The 20,104-nt window shown below is 29.8% G+C and overlaps 1 long non-coding RNA gene across 2 annotated transcripts; it reads right to left on the bottom strand.

Annotated features, from left to right (window-relative positions):
* Positions 1–10,446: 10,446 nt before the first annotated feature.
* On the bottom strand, positions 10,447–13,284 carry LOC110009511 (uncharacterized). 2 transcript variants are annotated; one of them, XR_016319403.1, is made up of 2 exons: positions 12,687–13,284; positions 10,447–11,372 (listed from the first exon to the last, which is right to left on the bottom strand). It is a non-coding gene; the product is annotated as an uncharacterized LOC110009511 (long non-coding RNA). The 2 variants fall into 2 exon arrangements; XR_016319404.1 differs by having other exon boundaries at positions 10,447–10,772.
* Between the last annotated feature and the right edge of the window lie 6,820 nt (positions 13,285–20,104).

Here is a 20,104-nt window from a genome sequence, read left to right as displayed (position 1 = left end):
TCACGCTGATCACGGAATCGTGGCCCGATTCTCAATTGGTACGTTCTAAGACTAAATTCTCAATTTTTGTATATAAAGAACTAATTGATTAATGAATTTAATTGAGTTATTAAATAGATTGAATTGAATAATAAGAAATTAAATTATTGGAATAGCTTAAACATATATATAGACATTTATAATCTTTTGTAAATAAATTAGATTGATTAGTGTGTGTGATTGCGATAGCGAACATGATTAGTTAATTGGTTTAGGATTTTAGAATAATGTAATTGCAAATTAGTTGAACCATTGACAAATAAAATTTACATGAATTATAATTATAATTAGAAGACTTGACATGGAAATAAGAATTCACATATAGAATAACTAGATTATTGAATCTATTATGAATTTTTGGTAAGGAAATGATGACTCGTTAGTACGATAGTATGTATTTTTGGTCGTTGGTCGAATTCTTGGCATGTTATAGAGGAAACCTTGATTGTACCGTTTAAATTGAACTATAAACTGGAATGGCGAAAGAATTGAGAAACCTGAAATGGCAGCATGCCATTTTAACTAATTAGCTTGAACAATTATTGTGGTATAATGCAAACAAAGTTATAAATTAAGTTCTTGGTGGGAAATGGGTTAAGTAGCATATGATGTATGAGTTTAATCAATTACTCAAGGTTTCTTTGATATAGTGGCTAGCTTGGAATTTAACTTATCGATGCAAGTTTTATTTATAAAGTGTACATTTATTTGATAATTCGTTAGAGGACAATTAATAAAATCATTGGAACATGGTGGAGGTTATTATAATTTGTAGATTTATTTAGTGAACGTTGACATACTTGTTGCTTTGGAAGGAGGATGGGATTTTAAATTGACTGATTGCCCGACGGATGGGCTGTGTGCATTGATTTATAAATATATAATAATATTGTGATAATTGAGCAGGTAGATAGTCCAATTTTTAGGGGAGGTGCTGCCGAAATTTTGATAGAACTTAGACTAATTTTAATTAACAACATAATTAATAAGTTTATTTGGATTAATTCTATAATTTGGTACATAATAAATATAGTGCTTTGATTATTCATTATCTTTATCATTTATTTAATTATTTACATATTTATTTACTTATTTTCATTATTATCGTTAATATTGTTATTTATTTTATTATTGTTGTTTATTGTTAGTACTATTTATTTAGTTATTTGCATTTGAGAATGGATGTCTAATTGTGCATTACATTACGATGTTTAATTGATTAATATGCTTGCATTTAATTGCAATACTTGATTAATTGTGTTGTGATATTGCTGTGCTTTGTTTGTGTGGAATTGGGATGAAGTGGGTCACCATGGGTTTGTGAGACCGTTACCGTTATATGGATCCAATATGATTACTGTTAGCCGGGTAAATGGGAGATCGGCGCCCCCGTGTGCACCTACCGTTACCGTTACCGTTAACCACGGGTTGGCTTCTCGTCGTTGCGCACCGGACAGTCTAGATTTGATTGCAGCCCGCAGGGTGGCCTCCTGTTGTGAGCGCTTGATGATTTAGATTGGATGGAGACCACCGAGTTGCCTCCTGTTGGTATGAAAAAGAAAAGAGAGGATAGAAAAACAATGAGAGGGCTGGTCAAGTGAGGATTAGACCGGTCGGCCAGTATGGGGGATCGGCTCCCTGGTGCACATGTGAGAGGATGAGCCATGTGGGAGGACGGCTCATCGGGGGTTCGGTGACTCCACTGACTAATTTCCACGTGATGTGATTATATGAAGATGTTAATGATTGTGAGTGCTGGTGATGTGCCATTTGTGTGACTGGCTGCGTGAGCATATAACTAGTCGGATGACTAGATTGATATGTTTACACATTTGTGTGACTGCGTGTATTATGCAATAATTATCACTCCTTAGAAAACTCACATGTCTTGTTTAATTTTTCAGGAAGTAAGTTTTTTTCTTTAATCCGATATAGGCTATGTTCCTTCAGTGCAGGGGAATAGAGAAATTTTCCTAGTTCTATAATTATTTTACTATGTAATTATATGTATAAAAAGCTATGTATACCAAATAGTTAGTGACTCCGCAGTTGTAGAATTTGTGTACAATTAGTCGTGTATTAACATAGACGATATAATTATGTGAGCCCATAGTAAAAATGTGATGTATTGTTAATTGAGCCCGAACTGTGGTATATTGTAGCTGATAAATTTGGGCCGAGATTTAATAAAATCTTGAGGTTTATTTTCCTATCAATATGGGCTGAATGTTTAAATTATATTGAGATAGTAAATTTTTAGTATTTCAGGCTTACTACGGGCCTCGGGGGCCTTAAGCTTACCTGGGCCCTAGTGCCGGTCCGACCCACGGAGTCGGGTCGTGACAGTCCGGCAGTGGTTCGCGTGGAGGTCGTGTCCTAGGACGCAGTACTCGTGGACGAGGAGGGACTATCCCTCCTTCTTCAGGTACGTCTAGGGCTTTATCCTCTGCTCAGCAGCCAATACTGCTGCCATCACTTCCTTCTGTTCCTTCCTCTTCTACCCCGCTTTCTGGACTAGTAGAGTCTTCACCAACTGCACAGTCACCTACTATACAAGGTAATCATAAATGCCATTACTGTCATTTCAATTATATATTAATTATTTATTTGCATTTATAGCATTTGTCACTTTTTTTGCAGCTTCATCAGATCCACGTAACAGCCTCAGTTTGGTAGCGGGACAGTAAGTACTTATTCACTTTTTCCTCTGTACTTGGTTTTGTTCAGATTTTGATGCTTTCATCTATTTATATTTCACTTGTGTTTTTTTTTCAGCATATATCCATCCTCTCAAGCATCGAGGCAAATTATGAGGATAATCAAGCTACACCTCCATAAAGAAGGATACACATGGGATGTCATGCCATAAGAGGCGAGAGACTTTTATTAGGAAGAGTTTCAGGTACGCTTTGGTTTAAGTTATATCATCATTCAATGTTTACAATTAATCAAGATACCTCTTTTTATTAAAATTTTATTTTTCATTTTTGCAGAAGCATTTTGTATGGGAAGAGGCAATTACGGCTATGCTGAAAGTGGCCTGGGAGAAGTTATGCGCTGACCGAATGCTAACTTCACCTACAGGATGCGAAAAAGCGGTAAGAAGTAGCAGTGCGTGTCTCAAGAGATATGGGAGAGCTAGCAAAAGGCTCGGGAGGATCCTGCATTCAAGAGAAAGTGGGAGATATTTGCACAAAACAGGCACAGTGAGACTGGCGGTGATGGAGCAGGACCTTCTCGACACACAGGCGGATCAATATCTGCTATAGAGACATCTCGATTATTAGTGAGTCAACTAGTCACAGTATATGAAACTGATGTTTAATGAAAGGACACTATATTAATATATCATGCATAAAAATTCATTACAGGCTGAAAAATATGGTCGTGAGCCCACACCGATTGAAGAGTTTACATACACTCACACGAAGGACCACGATCTTAATACATTTGTCGATAGACGTGCGGTGGCCGTCAATATAAGTAACAATGAAGAATATTTACATTTACCCTCTAGTCGTTGCGAAGATGTACAAAGTTCAATATAATAAAGCTTGCAATTGCATTGATTAATTAATTTTTTGTTTTCAGGAGAACTATACTACAGCTCGCGAGTGTCTTGTTTCTTCTCAGGCTGAATCTGAAGCTGAGTCAAGAATTGATGAGGTAGCACTTTATCTCGAGGCTGTAGGGGGCGAGAAGAAGAGGAAGGTATATGGCATCGGGTCTCAGGCATCACAGTTTTACTGCGACTCAGCACTCACGCTTCTGCAGCCAGCGCAGGACCACAGTGCCGAGGAGTTTACTGCATTACGGGCTCGTGTTGATGAGCAGGAGAGACAGCTTGCAGAACTTAGAGCGCATATCATGCGGCTGTCCGTCAGCCCAGTGCTGGTACTTCTTCCTCTAATCCTGCACCTACTACAGATCAAAATGTTTCGACATCTCAGCAGCAGCCACTACTGTCTCCTGATCCCGATGCTGCAGATGATACCTTGGTCACCCCTGCCGGCACTACAGCACATCCAGCAGGTACTCCTCCCGGCGATTCGACATTGGATCGTGCAGATAACCAACAGCGTAGATTTGATTTTGGACCTTTTTAGCTTTCCTGTGGTTTTTCCAAATTTTGTTCAGTACATTACATTAATAATTACATTTTTATATTGTTATTGAATTGCGTTTGTGATATATATATATATGCCAATTTTCACAGTGCAAAAAATTATGTTTTTATAATAATATTTAAAATTTTCTTTTTTAATTGTATTTTGCGATGGATTTGCGACCGAACTGCAACCAAAAATATAAACTTTAAATTTAAAATTTGCGACCACATTTTATAATTGGGACAGATTGTTTCTGCGACCAATTTGCGACAGCTTTTCAAAAGGAAAACACGACCAATTTTTGCGATCAAAATTTTTAATTTTGCGATCGATTTTCCGGTGGCAAATTTGCGACCGATTACTACATTGGTCGCAAAATGTTTTGCGACGAGCACTTTTGCGATAGATTTATTTCAGTCGCAAATCGGTCGCTAAGTTTGATTAGCGACCGATTTCTTGCTTTTTGCGACCGATTCGTCGGTCGCAAAAGGCATTTTTTTTATAGTGTTTGTTGTGGATGTTATTTCGATCTTCTTAATTAGTGTTTTTAGCAATATACGATTAAGCTGCTAATAATACGACTGATGGTGAACAAAAGGAGAAAGTTGAAGGGTGCTTATAGATGAAATCAAGGGAGAAGGCTAATTAATATCAAATTAATTATATAATTGATTAAATTATTTGTCATAATCTTAGTTTTTTTTTTTATCTGTTACATATATATATATACACACGACAACTTTTAAACTCTAAAATCTTAAACTTATGTTAGTGAATTTATATTTTTTTTTATAATTTTATATTATTTAGATTGACATCCAGTGTGTTGGTAGAAAGTGCAGTAAGTGCGTCTATGGCAAAGATTGTTGGCGTGAGGGAAGCGCAAGTAAAGAGAGAGAAGATTTATGAATATAGACATTGAGTATGATTGTTTAGTTATGGTACAAGCAATCCAACAAACTTCTCCAGACAATTCTTATTTTGGTGTTTTAATTGAGGATTGTATAGCCATTCTTGATGAGCTTATATCTAGTTCTATTTCTTTTATTAGAATTTCAAGCAATTAGTGTGCTTATTTTTAGCAAGGGCTGCTGTTTCTATATCTGGTCCTTTGGTCTTTTGGAGTGAGGTCCTATCCTTGTAAGTATTATTTATGATGTTTTGGTTTTGATGCTAATAATATATATACCAAAATTTTACTTTTCAAAAAAAAAAAAAAAAAAAAAAAAGATTGGCATCCAAATGTTTTATTTATTAGATTACCTAATTAGTAATGGTTTGAATTCTTTCCTGTTTTTTCGGTAAACCACTCGGTATCTGGCACAGCCGACTGGTTTGAAATTTTTCATATTAAAGAATACTTTTCTAGCTATTTTGAAATAATTAAGAGGTTTTCTAGAAAAAAAAAAAAAAAATTATGCTTCTATCTTTGGCAACCCTAATGAAGTTCTCTCATCATGAGCACCAGAATGTGATATCATGTTTTCACGTTGGTCATTATATATAATTAATATATCGATTGATGAATATAATATTTAATTAAATAAATTCTATCTATTAAAACCAATTAATTGATAAAATTATTACCAATATATTTTGATAAAATCCAATTTATTAGTTTTGTATTACTTTTCATTATATAACAAATTTTATTTTTTGTCAATTGATTTATCTATAATAAATTCTATACCTATTAATTGATTTTTCATTTTTTATTAGGTACATATATAATCATTTATATACAAATAATTTAACAACACACTTAATTCTTATAGTTATACGTCTAAAACTTAAATCTAAATTCATACTTTATTTCAAATTTAAATTTAATGTACAATGTGAATTTAAATTTAATATACAATCTATCTATAAGGAATAAAATAAGAGATAAAAATAAAAAGAATGTATCAAATCTCTTTTATTATTAATTTTAACAATTGCAAATAATTTTGTTTAAAAAAATAATATTTAACTCAAGTATAGTAATCTATATATATGAAACAAAGAGAAAATTCAATGCTCTCTCGGTCCAACTTTTTATTTTTCTTTTTTTAAAATTTTTTAAAATTTTATTGTATTTTCCTGTATTATAATTGGACAACTTAAACATTGTCATTAATAGTTTATCATAAATTATCCATATTAAATTATTTAAACTACTGAATCTTATCTATATATAACTATCTATCCTAAAACATGTTATTTAAATTACTTAAACTATAAACTATCTAAAATTTAGCAAAACACAGAGTATAATAAATTTATAGCACAGTACAGTAAATTTATAGCACAGTACTTTCTTTTTTTTATTTCTTCGGTTTTTTATTTTATTTTATTTATTGTTCTAAATTTATTTACAGGTTTTTACATTGGAAAGTGTTCTAAATTAACACAGTATTCTACTTTCTGTATAACATTTCAGTAAATTCTTTCTCAAGTAATTTATTTTGTTGTTTTTTATAGGTCACAGATTAATATTTATTAATAAATTTTTAATTTTTTTCATTTATTTTGTTGTATTTTAATTGGTCACAAACTAATATTATTAATAAATTTTTAATTTTTTATTTATTTTGCTGTATTTTAATTAGTCACAAATTAATATTTATTAATAAATTTTCAGTTTGTTTCATTTATTTTTTTGTATTTTAATTGGTCATAAATTAATATTTATTAATAATTTAATAGTAGTGAACATTATTTTTGAAAATCATTATTTATCCATCTACATGAAATAACCTGAAAATACAATTTCATAGATTTTCATTTAAAAATTGATTGTTAATTTCAACCAATGAAATTACAATGAAATTTAAAAGGAAATATTTTATTATTGTTAAACCGGGCCCGTAAATCAGTTGAAAACCTCAAACCGGATGAAAAATCCATAAATCAAATGAAAATCAAACTAAATTCCTGAGTTGGACCAAATCGATTCAAATCGAACCGCAATTAACTAGCATGCGCTAGCAGTTTCTTTTTTCTTCCTTTCTTTCTTTTCTTCTTCGATCGAGCGGCATACAGCGACACTCTCTCTCCTCCTCTCTTGTTTTTGGCCACCTGAGCCAATCGATCCATCTTCTCCTCATCGTCAGCACCACCATCACTCTGTAGCTTCTTTCTCTCTCTGTTTTCATTTTCGGTGGCGCACCAAATCGGCGAGCTGCTATCTCTCTCTGGCGATCGACGCAGCAGCGCCTCAGCTCGTCTTCGATGACCTCAACACAACCGAACGGCTCCAACATCTGCCTTATCGACGGCGTAGTCTCTTTCTCGTGCCGTTTGTTTTCAGTGGGCGTAAGAGGCAAGTTGAGACCGTTCCAACCAATCAGAGGGCGATCTCTCCCAATCGACACCAAATATGGATTCTTCGGTGAAATCTGACCCTGGTGGTGTGAAGAATACTCAATTCTGAGCAACTGCGATTTTTTCACCACCATAAATGGCGGGGCCGGCGGTCGGCGGGCGAGTCTCTGGCGATACCCGAGAGACAGAAATATGAGATTAATACATTGAACCTGAATTTGAATCGTGTAAATTTCAATTTGAAAATTATTGTTATTGGGTTAAATTAGTTGTGATTAAAATAATTAAGAAATAAGAATAACATAAGGGTTTTAATAAATTAAAGCAAGTTATAATTGCTGCCATGAAAATAAATTGAGGACTTTGATGAGTGTGAATTTATAGTATGAATTTTAAATAAAATAAGCAAAGCATATAAATTAAAATACTTGGTCATAACGAATATAACTACTTAAAAAGTTAGAAGTACAATTAAATTATTTTGGACTTTAATTCATTATATATATTTGTACGCTAAAGAAGAATTAATTTTTTAATTTAATTGAGCTAAGGATTACTAAGGATTATAAACTAAATAAGAAAAATAAGTTGAATATTTAGTGTTATTTGAATCGTTCGGGTGACAGAAAGTAATTTGAATAAAATGAAATTTATTGCTGAAAGGGCATTAGTTATTTTGAAATTAGAATTATATGAACTAAGATGGTGATGAAATAGGTTACTTAGAAGAAATAATATTTTGACTAAAGTTAATCAAATAAAGGATTTTTTATATTCGTTTATATAAAAGATTTATTGTTGGGTGACTAGTTAAGGAAGTGAATTATGTCGAGATGAAGTAAAAAAAAAAAAATTTTGAGGATATATTGAGATTATTGATTTCCCAATGGATGGACCGTGTGACTAATAATCGATAAGTATATTAAATGGTTAATACTTAAACAAAAGGGAAGTCCTATTATAGGAGAAATTCTATCAAAAGTATTAATAAGATTTAGATTAGTTATAGCAAATTAATGTTTAGTGAATAACGTTAAATTAGTTTTTTAATTTCTTATTTAAGAAAAATCATTTGTTTAATTGAGCATTTCCTTTATATTTGTATTTTATCTAGATCGTCCGAGTTTATCTACCTCTTCTATTAGTCAAAATCTAAATGAAGGCTTGCTTCTTCTTTTATCACTGTGAATAATAATAAATGATGCATACCATCATCTGCATGTATGTATCGACCAATTCGTATATATATATATATATATATACACACACACACACAAATGATATTTAACCTTTACTCTTTTTAATACTTTATTATAAAAATAACATTATTTACATTATGCTCTATCATATAAATTATAATATTATAAGTATATAAGAATTATATATTTATATACATTCCATGACTATATTCATATGTGCTTCTTGATCTCCTATATGATTTGTTATATTATTTGAGTTGATTGGATTACTTACGATATGACTATGTTGCGGTTTGTTTACGTGTGGAATTGGAATGAAATGAATCACTATGGAAATGTGAGGGAGGTCTTAGGTACCATCGGCCATATATGAAAAATCAGCGCCTGTGTACATCTGATGAAATATGATATGAATGATGTGGCAAAACCACAAAGTGACCTCCTATTAGTGATGGAAAAGAAAAAGAGAATGGTGTTAGTTCAAGGGTCAAATTCTAATCTCGGAATTTTGATGATTAAAACAAAACAAATAAATTTAAATTATATTATTTGTGCTAATATTATTTATGCAGAATTCTTATGGAAAGAAAACGAACAAGGCAAGTTCTACAAAAATCCATAGTATGTGAAGATATCCGAAGATCCTAGTGGTTAGGTATTTAGGATACATTGTAGGATAGAGAGAAAATTCATCTATAAGCACAAAAACTAGTCTTTCTCTCATCAAAAATATTTTTCGGAAATTAGATTCTTCAAAAATAAATTCTTTTTGTTTTCGAAATTCCTTTAAAAGAAATCAAAATGATTCAATTACCTAAAATTAAAGAGATTATGTCTCTAACGATTTTGGTAATAAATTGTATGCTTTCTTTTTCAGAAATCCTCTTTGAAGATCTAAAGAATTTTAATTTATTCTCTTACTTAAAATGAAGGAAGATCTTATTCTTTTCGTTTTAGTAAGTAAAATCTTTTCGAAAAATATTTTCCAAATAAAATGCTTTCGAAAATCTTTATATTTAAAGGAAAGGAAGATCGTCTCTTATTTCCTTACCAAAAGGATAAAACAAATTTTTGGTAACTAAGATTCTCGTATTTTCTAAATAAGGAAATCAAATATTCTGATTTCAAAATAAAATATCTACTTTCTAAAAACGAGAGTCACAAATCTCTCTATAAAAAGGAGTTTTCACGCTTTGAACTAAGTGGAAGAAAGAGTTTTCGTTTTAAGAGTATTCACCTATTAATCACATCTTTTATCTCTCAAAACTTACTCTCTACCCCCATTTTTCTTTTCATCTTTACACTTCACGTTTTTATTTTTAAAGAGAAAATAATTTTTATAACTACTTTTGAAAAACGGATCTGTATTGTAAACGATTTTCTAATCTGGAAAACTGTTTTTCCTGTGCTTATATTTGCATTTCTGTCTGTCTATTTAGATTCTGTAATCTTTAGTAGACAAGTTTTTTATTTGATAAACAATTGTGTAATAGCTTAGGTGAGAAGCTATTGTGAAAGAGGTTATCAAGCAACCTTCTCCGTGAGAGAGATTCTAATGTCTTGAATTGAGTTTCTGTACTCTGCCAAAAACAGAAAGGGTTAAGGTTAACTAGAACCTTTGAAAAATCTAGTGGGATAAAGGGTAGATCTAGGTGTTGATCTATTGCCTTATATTGTTGGTTTGTGTCACGACCCGTTTCCGTGGGCCGGACCAGCACTAGGGCCCAGGTAAGCTTAAAGCCCCGAGGCCCGTAGTAAGCCTGAAACACTAAAATTTAGTATCTCAATATAAATTTCAAATATTCAGCCCGTATTACTAAAAAAAATAAACCTCAAGATTTTATTACATCTCGGCCCAAATTTATCTTCTACAAAATTTCACAGTTCGGGCCAAATTAACAATACATCGCATCTTTAATATGGGCTCACGTAATTATATCGTCTATGTTAATACACGACTAATTGTACACAAATTCTACAACTGCGGAGTTCGCTAACAGATGTATACAGATAAGCCTTCGGACATTTACCTATTTAATATATCAATACTAAAATTAGAGAATTTCTTTTTAACAGTGAAAGAGCAGAGCTATAGCCGGAATTCAGAAAATGCTACTTCCTGAAAGATTTAAACAAAAGAGATGTGAGTTATTAATGAATAATAATTATTGCACAACACACGCATTCACACAAATGTATAAATATATCAATCTAGTCATCCGACTAGTTATATGCTCACACAGCCAGTCACACAAATGGCATATCACCAGCACTCACAATTATTAACATCTTCATATAATCACATCACGTGGAAATTAGTCAGTGGAGTCACCGAAACCCCCGATGAGCCGTCCTCCCACATGGCTCATCCTCTCACAACGTGTGCACCAGGGAGCCGATCCCGCATACTGGCCGACCGGTCTAATCCTCACTTGACCAGCCCTCTCATTGTTTTTTCATTCTCTCTTTTCTTTTCCATACCATCAGGAGGCAACCCGGTCGTCTCCATCAAATCCAGATCATCAGGCGCTCACAACAGGAGGCCACCCTGCGGGCTGCGATCAAATCTAGATTATCAGGTGCGCCCAATAAAGAAGCCAACCTGTGGTTTTCCATATCATACAAATCACAACGGTAGTTACACACGGGGGCGCCGATCTCCCATTTACCCGGCCGACGGTCCAACCGTCCTCACAAACCCATGGTGACCCACTTCATCCTAATTCCACACAAACAAAGCACAGCAATATCACAACACAATTAATCAAGTATTGCAATTAAATGCAAGCATATTAATCAATTAAACATCTAAAAATAAATGCAAATAAATAAGTAAATAGTGTTAACAATAAACAACAATAATAATTTAAATAATAATAATAATAAACAATAATAATGAAAATAAATAAGTAATTGAATAATTAAATAAATAATGATGATAGTAAAATAATTAGAGCACTTTATTTACTATGTATTAAGTTATAGAATTAATCTAAATAAACTTATTAATTATATTGTTAATTAAAACAAGTCTAAGTTCTATAGAAATTTCGGTAGCACCTCCCCTAAAAATTGGACTATCTACCTGCTCAAATATCACAATATTATATATATTTATCAATCAATGCACACAGCCCATCCGTCGGGCGATCAATCAAATCAAATGCCCATCCTCCTCTTAATACCATCATCAACATCCAACCATCATAACTTCTTTACATCACTTAACTTATATTCTAAATAATGTCATTTATTAATTCTTGTATTTATATATATATATGCATGTATACATAATTAGCTATATCTAGCCTAGTTAACAAATACAAACATTTCATAATTCCTTCATATCCTATCCTACCAGAAATATAAGAATGATATTCATTCTCTAATTTAACTAGACAAGTAACCTATAAAAATGCATCGAGCTATCACCATAGAAACAAACAAAAAATAAAAAAAAATAAAAAAAAATAACAATTTCATATTTCAACTCACATTCAACCATTTTTATACTTCCCCTTTTTCATTTCAGTCATAAAGGACAGAAATTCTATGATTTAATCTCATTCCAATCAAGGATACCTCCTATAGCTTGTAATCATTATGAAAATAATTGAAATACATGATTTTCTGACTTGCTTCTATCCATAATCATGGAAATACTCAATTAGTTGCTGCCAGTTTAGCAAATCAATATTTTTCTTCACTAAACTCATACAGCATATATAATTTACTCATTCCAAATCACAACATTCACTTATAAAATCCTACAATTCATATCAAGGCAATAACCAAAACAATTTAACAAGAATGACTGCTGCCATTTCAGAAATTTCTCAATCTCACAATCAAAATCTAATAGAACTATATGAAATTATCAGTTCACTTTCAAATTTCCAGTTTAAACTTCCATTAAGGAATGATAGCAAATGTGTAATCAACCATTCTAATACATAAGCTAATTATTTCATTAATCAATTAATTCTTTATATACAAAAAAAAAAAAAATTGGGGATTTAGTCTTAGAACGTACCAATTGAGAATCGGGCGACTCATGCACCATCAGACTCCATTTTCCGTCAGGAGTTCAATTCTGGCTTCAGTTGCGTGCGATCGGCCCCCTAGCTGGCTGAAACGGGCTCAACAGTAGCCTTATGCGTGAAAAGGGCGCTGTCCCTCGAAGCGCAGGAACCGCAGTTCGCCTTCACAGCAGCAATCGCCGGAATCACTAGCGGAGAGGAGACGCGAACTGAGCGAGGCAATCGGTGGCGGAGCACGCGAGGAGCGACGATCGCAAGCTGCCATCGCAGCTTGCCTCTGCTGCGTCCACCAAGAGCAGAAACGGAGGAAGGCGAGATGGGAGATCATGGCTCGGCGGCGAGAAGATGGTGGCTTCGCTGTCTCAGGTGACCGGAACTAGAGGAAAGGAGAGGAAAGGAGAAGGCGAGAGTGAGGTCGGCGCTGGAGAAGAAGGACGAAGAAGAAGAAAAGAAATTTTGGGTTTCTAGACTATTCCGGTTCGATTCGAATCGGTTTGGTCCAATTCAATGGTTCGGCTCGATTTGCTTGGTTTTCTAATCCGATTTGATTTATTTTGATTCTTTTAGTTAGGTTCTAGAACATTTCCTCAATTTACTAAATAATAATAAGAATAATAAGAGATTTTTAGAATAATTAATTTATATAGTAATCACACACATATACATATACATTTTTAATAAATTAATTATTAATGTTCTATAGTTACTCTTAAAAATTTCTAAAGGTTCTCCACTCGGCATATATTTAATAATATGTTTTTGGGCTTGAGCCCAACTCCGTAAACTTGGGCTCGAATTAAAATTAAACGATATTTGTAGCCCCGACAGTCGAAAATTCAGATTTTTGATTTAATAAAAATTCAAAAGTTTCGAAAATAAAAATTAAGGGTGTTTCAGTTTGTCTCTTACCCTTGAAAAGAGATAACATAGTTGAGGATCTCAAGATGAGTCTTGGGGAGTGGATGTAAGCGAGTTAGTGCCGAACCACTATAAATCACTGTGTTGATCTTTTTAATTTCTAAAGTTTTGCTTGATAGCGCTTTACGTACACTTCTGTTTATATTTTAGAAATGCTAAAAGTGTTAATGGATTTAATGTTCTAAAATTGAAATAAGTCTTATCTTCTCTGAATATTAGAACTCTGAAATTCTGATAAGTGAATATACCAAGTTCTAAATAGTTCTTCTATTTACAATATATTTCACTACTCGGGTTTCTAATCAGTTTTCTAAACTTGATTAAAGTTTTGTGAGGCAGTTCTAATTTCAATAACTATCTCTCACATAGTCTTATATGATTTTCTAAACTTTATGAGGAAGTTCTAAATACAATAGCTTTCCGTCATAAAGAAGTTCTAATATTGAATAAGACATTGTGAAGCAGTTTTAATTAATAGCTGCACTTTGCATAGTCTTTCTATTTTTTATGAATAGAACATTGTGAGGAAGTTCTAATCCATAATCTATTCTCACAAGTTCTTTATTTTTTCGCTGCACTTAGAATTCTAGATCTTGTTTTAAAAATCTAAAATTATTTTTGAAAACCCAATTCACCCCATCTTGGGTTGTGCCATATATATACGGGACCCACAAATGGAAAAACAATGTCAGGACTGATCAAGTAAGGATTAGACAGGTTGGCCGTATAGGTGATTGGCTCCTCGGCTCATATTTGGGGGGATGAGCTCCTCGGTTCGTAATGTGGAATGGACTCCTCGTGCCCTGATAGAGGGATGGGCTCCTTTATCGTGAAACATGATTAACAGATTTCTTGGGAAATGAAAAAATAATGACATCATTGATTAATCTCTATTTGATGTGATTGTTTAAAAGTGATATCATTTGTGATTACTGATGACGTGTTATGCGCTTGGTTGAACAAATGCTTACTATATAAAGTTGAAAAACATTTTGCGCGATTGTTTGGATTCTTCATTATTTATTATTATTCACTGAATTTGTGAAACTCATCTCCTTGGGGTAGACATTTTGCTGGTTCAGATAGGCTCTGCTCCCCCTTCCTCGCAGAGTTATAGTAGTAATTTTTCAATTTTTATAATAGTTGGATATACAGTAATATGTATAAAAATGTATTTGCATCTAGTTATTAAGCTTCGCAGTTAGAGAGTCATATATTATAATTTATCATGTAAAGTTACTAGTGTGTTGTTCAACAAACCTGTGAAATTTTTTAATTGACTCTCTAAGAGTACAAAAGGACCAATTTGCCTATATTATAGATGACATTAATGGTTAAAATAAGCCTAAGCTATGAGTTATTTGAAATGTGGAACCTGAGCTAGAGATATAAATTGACAGTATGATTTAATAACGTCACATTATGGACTTATTGTTCCTAAAACTGATTTAACATTGGATTCATGTGAGATAGGCTTACTACAGGCCTGAGGCCTTAAGCTTACCTAGACCCACGTGCCGGTCCGACCCACGGGTTTGGGTCGTGACATTATGAATATTTTAAGATCTTCGTCGTCTCTTCAAATAGTTTTAAAAACCTCAATTCAAAAATCATCCAATAAGTTTTCTATCCCTTTCTACTCTTTTGCACGTAATTGCGCTTTTTTTTTTTTTTTTTCTTGCAGCTTTACAATGAAATTGTTCACGTTAATATATTACCAATAAGGTTCTCCGCATCCTTTCTACTTTTGTTTCTTTCTTTGAAAATATACCAGAAGAGAATATCAATTTTATTTTATTTACTTTTTTTTGCATATAATTGCTTCTCTTTTTATTTTTGCAGCTTTATAATGAAACTAGTTGAACGCCCGAGTTTTGCGCGGGTTGATTGCTTTATTGTTGTATATTATATTTAATATATTATTAAAATATTTATTTTCCCACAGGTTGCATTATTAAATTAGCATATTATAGAGATTTTAATAAATTAAATAATTATAAAATTTAATATCCTATTTAGGTAATTTTATATCGATAATTTAAATAATTTAAACACCACATATAATTGTAAATAATTCTATAAATTTTATACAATTCAAATAATTTAATATGGATAATATATAGATAAATATTATTTATAATTTAATTATTAAAAAATATAGACAAATTAATATTAATATATAATAATTCCAAACAAAAATTATTTTAGTTTAATTTAATATATAAAACTTAAATAGATTAAAAAAATAGAAATTTTTATACAAAACAAAGTTTTAACTATTTATATCTATATTTTTATTTAAAAAATTTGAATTCAAAATTTTTAAAATTTTTAACGCCCTAATTTTTAGGTTTTAATTATATATATATATATAACCACAATATCTAGTTAAATAGTAAAAAAAAAGGAAGAAATTTTCAGTAATTTCTTAAAAAGAATAGAATGCTTATACTTTTTTTTATGAAAGAATGATTATATGAGATAAATAATAACCATAAATATCAAAATCTTTAAAAATGCTATACTCCAAAATATAAAAATTAAGAAGGTAAAATATTATTTTGTGAAAAAGTGCAAAGTAAATAATTAATATTGAGTCTGTATGTCCTCTTATTAGATTTTCAAATACAAAGGAACATGACATGAAAATAAACAAAAAATAGAGAAATCCATAAAAAGTTCCTTCTGTAAATAGAATGAAAAAAAGATATTAGAGAGTTAATTACTTCAGTCAAAAAAGATGATGGGATCGAAGAGATAATATTATCATACTTCTACTATTTAAAATCTGAAAACAACAATAACGTATATATCAAAAATAAATAAATAAATAAACACAACACAATCAAAACACAAAGAATTGAAAGCAAAATAATTGAAAAAGGCAACAAAAAAATAAAATAAAAAAGCTATTGTGAAAGAAAATTATTGAATAGAGGTATTTATAGATAGATACATGTATATAGATAGAGATAAAAAAACTCAAAAAGTTTTAAAGTTTAAATTTTAAAAATTTAATAGTTTTAAAGTGGTTTATGTCTTGAGAAAATAATTTTTTAAGAAATATATATATAAAGAAAGGAAAAAAAAAAGAAGAAAAAAAATTTGCAAAAATTTATAAAAAAGAGAAAAATAGAAAGCTAAAAAAATAGGGCACGCATCAGCAATTTTAAAATATTTTTGGTTTCAGGATTAATTATATATAGATATAGATATAGATGGTTCATATTAATATCATCAATCACCAATAAGGATCTCCCTATTTTTTTATTCTTTTTTGACTTTCTTTGAAAATATGTTATAAGATAATATCAAATTTATATTATTTATTATTTTAAAAATTATCTATGAATTGATCTTTGCAGGTAAGATTAATGATATTATATTTCTATTTTGATTTGACTATGTTGAAGAATATGTGGACAGTCGATTTTAGCAGCATTGGAAGGTAAATTTAATTTAAGAGAATTATCAATCCTGCTTCAGTAACTCTACTCTGTTTTTTTTTTTTTTTTTTTTTTTTTTTAACTGCTTGATCTCCTTACATGTTTGTCTTTTTATCAAGTATTTGGAGTATTTGAGGATGCCAAAGACTTAAATTTTGTGTCCATTAACCTTTCTACATAGGTGGGATGCCAAATTATTGAATAATTATAATTTGTTATGCCTTTGGTCCTATGTTTAATTGCACACATATATAAGAGAGCTTTGAAATCACAGTTTGAGGTTTGTATTTAGGCTGATTTGAGATATAGAAAAGTTATGTATTTTTATATACAAATGAGGATGGTGAAGAGGTACAGATAGGGATTGCAAATAAGAGAAGGCCATGTTCCTCTTCATATTGAGTAGATATGACTATCTTTGCATGCATTATTAAAAGTTGTGATATGTTACTTAAGTTATCCAAAAATGTGTTTCATTTAGTGAAATACAAAAATGTGTATCTTTATAAGATATCCGTGGATCCCTTTTTTATATTTTTTTTGTTCAAGGAATATTGCATGTGTCATAATCCGCTTTTTTTTTTTTTTTTTTTTTTTTTTTTTTTATGAAAGCCAAGGTATAGAACTTGCAATCAGATAAGTAATGGCATACAATACTATTTGTTTATTTTTCCAAATTTTACAGGATCACCATTTAAAAAATTATTGAAAAGTGACATCTCTATAGATTTTCTTTGTGTATTATCTATATGTTTGTGTTCCATGTTAAATTATATATATATATATATATATATATATATATATATATACTTGAGATATATTTTAAAATGTATAAAGCTTGTCTCAAAAAATTATTAAGATAGAGTCTAATACATCCTACTAACTATACCCTAATTAATTATATATATATATATATATATATATATATATATATGTTACCTTAGCTTTCAGGTTCCAAATTTTCTTGCTTTTATGGCAGCTAAGTAAATGTATAGTTAATTTACTCTTCTATTTATATTCAACTATTTATTAATTATAAAATCTTTTATGGTTGTTAATAATTTTCCACTGTATTAATGAATATAATATATTCTTTGTCTAACTTGATTTTAGTTTTGGTGTATATTTTATATGTAAATTTATGTAATATTCACTTATGCAAATGCTGACTATTGAATTTGAACAAGTATCATAATTTGATATACTTGAAGCTTCTATAAAATCATTAAGTGATGATATCTAATGTTTATAGTTATTGGAACTCATTTAAATTTAAAATTAATTTAATTTAGAACTTCTGCACACATGTTTAACCGTTTAGATATTCTAGATGAAAATTGTACATTATCAACGAAAAAAATATTATTAAACTATTCAATAATTTAATTAATGTATTTATTTATTTATTGTACACAAAAATATATCAAATCAAACATTATATAAATAAGAAATTATTAACTAATTACGTCATAAAAATATTGATTAAATAACTGGTGTTAGATTTTGAGTTTTTATCTAAAAATAATTTCAATTATTATTATTCTTAATTTTACTATGAATTATATGTCAGAAGAAATAACAATAATTATTTAAATAACATATTATAAATAATTAAATTGTCGAATCTAAAACTAAACAAATTAAAAATTCAAATATCAATATAGATAATTATTTTAAATAAATACTTATTTTTTAAACTTAAAAAAATATCTTAAATGATCTAATAAAAAGTTTCAAAATTGAACATAGATATAGATAATTATGTAAATGAATATTAATTTTAAAATATAATCATCAGATATAATTTTCTAATTTTTAGATAATAAAATTAAAATTTAAATGATAAGAATATTAAATATCTCAATTTCTTTTATTTTATTAAATAGATTTATTTTTTAATTTATAAGATGTTATCTTATAGACTCCCTTTCTTATTTTAAATATATTTATTAAATTTAATGTTTATTTCTCTTTAATATATGTTTTAAATATATTTAGATTTCTCTTCAATAAATATATATTTTAAATATATTTATTAAATTTAATTTGCCTTTCATTCATAAGCAAAAAAACTACACAAACAAATAAAAAAAAACTCCTAACAAACAACACCAACATCATACAACTAATTATACAAAAATAAAAATATAAGTTATCAAAATAATGAGATTTAATTAATATCAATCCTATTTATTTATCTATTTCCGTTTTATGCTCCTATCTTTATCTCTATATCCACTTCTTTCTACATACATATAATTTTATAAAGTTAAAAGATTTTGAAAAAGAAGGAAAGAAAATACCAGAGAATTAAACTAATATTAATGTAGATAGAAAAAAGATGCTATAATATAGATAGATTGAAGTTGGTATTATCATCATTTTACTACTCAAAATCTGAAAAACAACAATAACATACACATTGAAAATAAAAAATAATCAAAACCTAAAAAAAATAGAAAGATACATATATAGGTATATAGATCAGAAAAAAAATTCAAAAGCTTTTAAAATTATAAATTCAAAACTTCAAAAGTTTTAAATTAAATAATTCAAAAATTTTAAAGTTTTAATCATTCAAAGTTTAGATTTTAGATATAAATATATATACATATGAAAATAGAAATACTCAAAAATTACTAAAAATTTATGGGAGTGCCCACGTTAGCTTTATAAAGATTTATTTTGTTTCAGGATTAATATATATATATATATATATATATATATATATATATATATATATATATATATATGGAATCTGAATATGATGCTGATGTAGTATTATATTTGTCCATACAGCTGCGAGCAGTGTAAAAATGTGGTCCATTTAATTACGATCGGAATTCCAATATTTCATGTTGGCAAGGAACACCTAATTGCATTTTTTTTTTTTAAATTCAGACACTATTTATATTGTTTTCAGTTTAGACACCAAATATTTATATTTATAAATTTCAGATACTAATTTTATTATTTATCCAAAAATAAATATTTGATATCTAAGTGCTCTCATGGGCCAAGGCCTAATTTCTTTAAACCCCAGGCCC

Source organism: Jatropha curcas, chromosome 2 (genome assembly GCF_041381405.1).
Source record: "Jatropha curcas cultivar XTBG-Jc1 chromosome 2, XTBG_Jcur_1.0, whole genome shotgun sequence".
Lineage (NCBI taxonomy): Eukaryota > Viridiplantae > Streptophyta > Magnoliopsida > Malpighiales > Euphorbiaceae > Jatropha > Jatropha curcas.
This window is presented reverse-complemented; position numbering and strand designations above follow the sequence as displayed.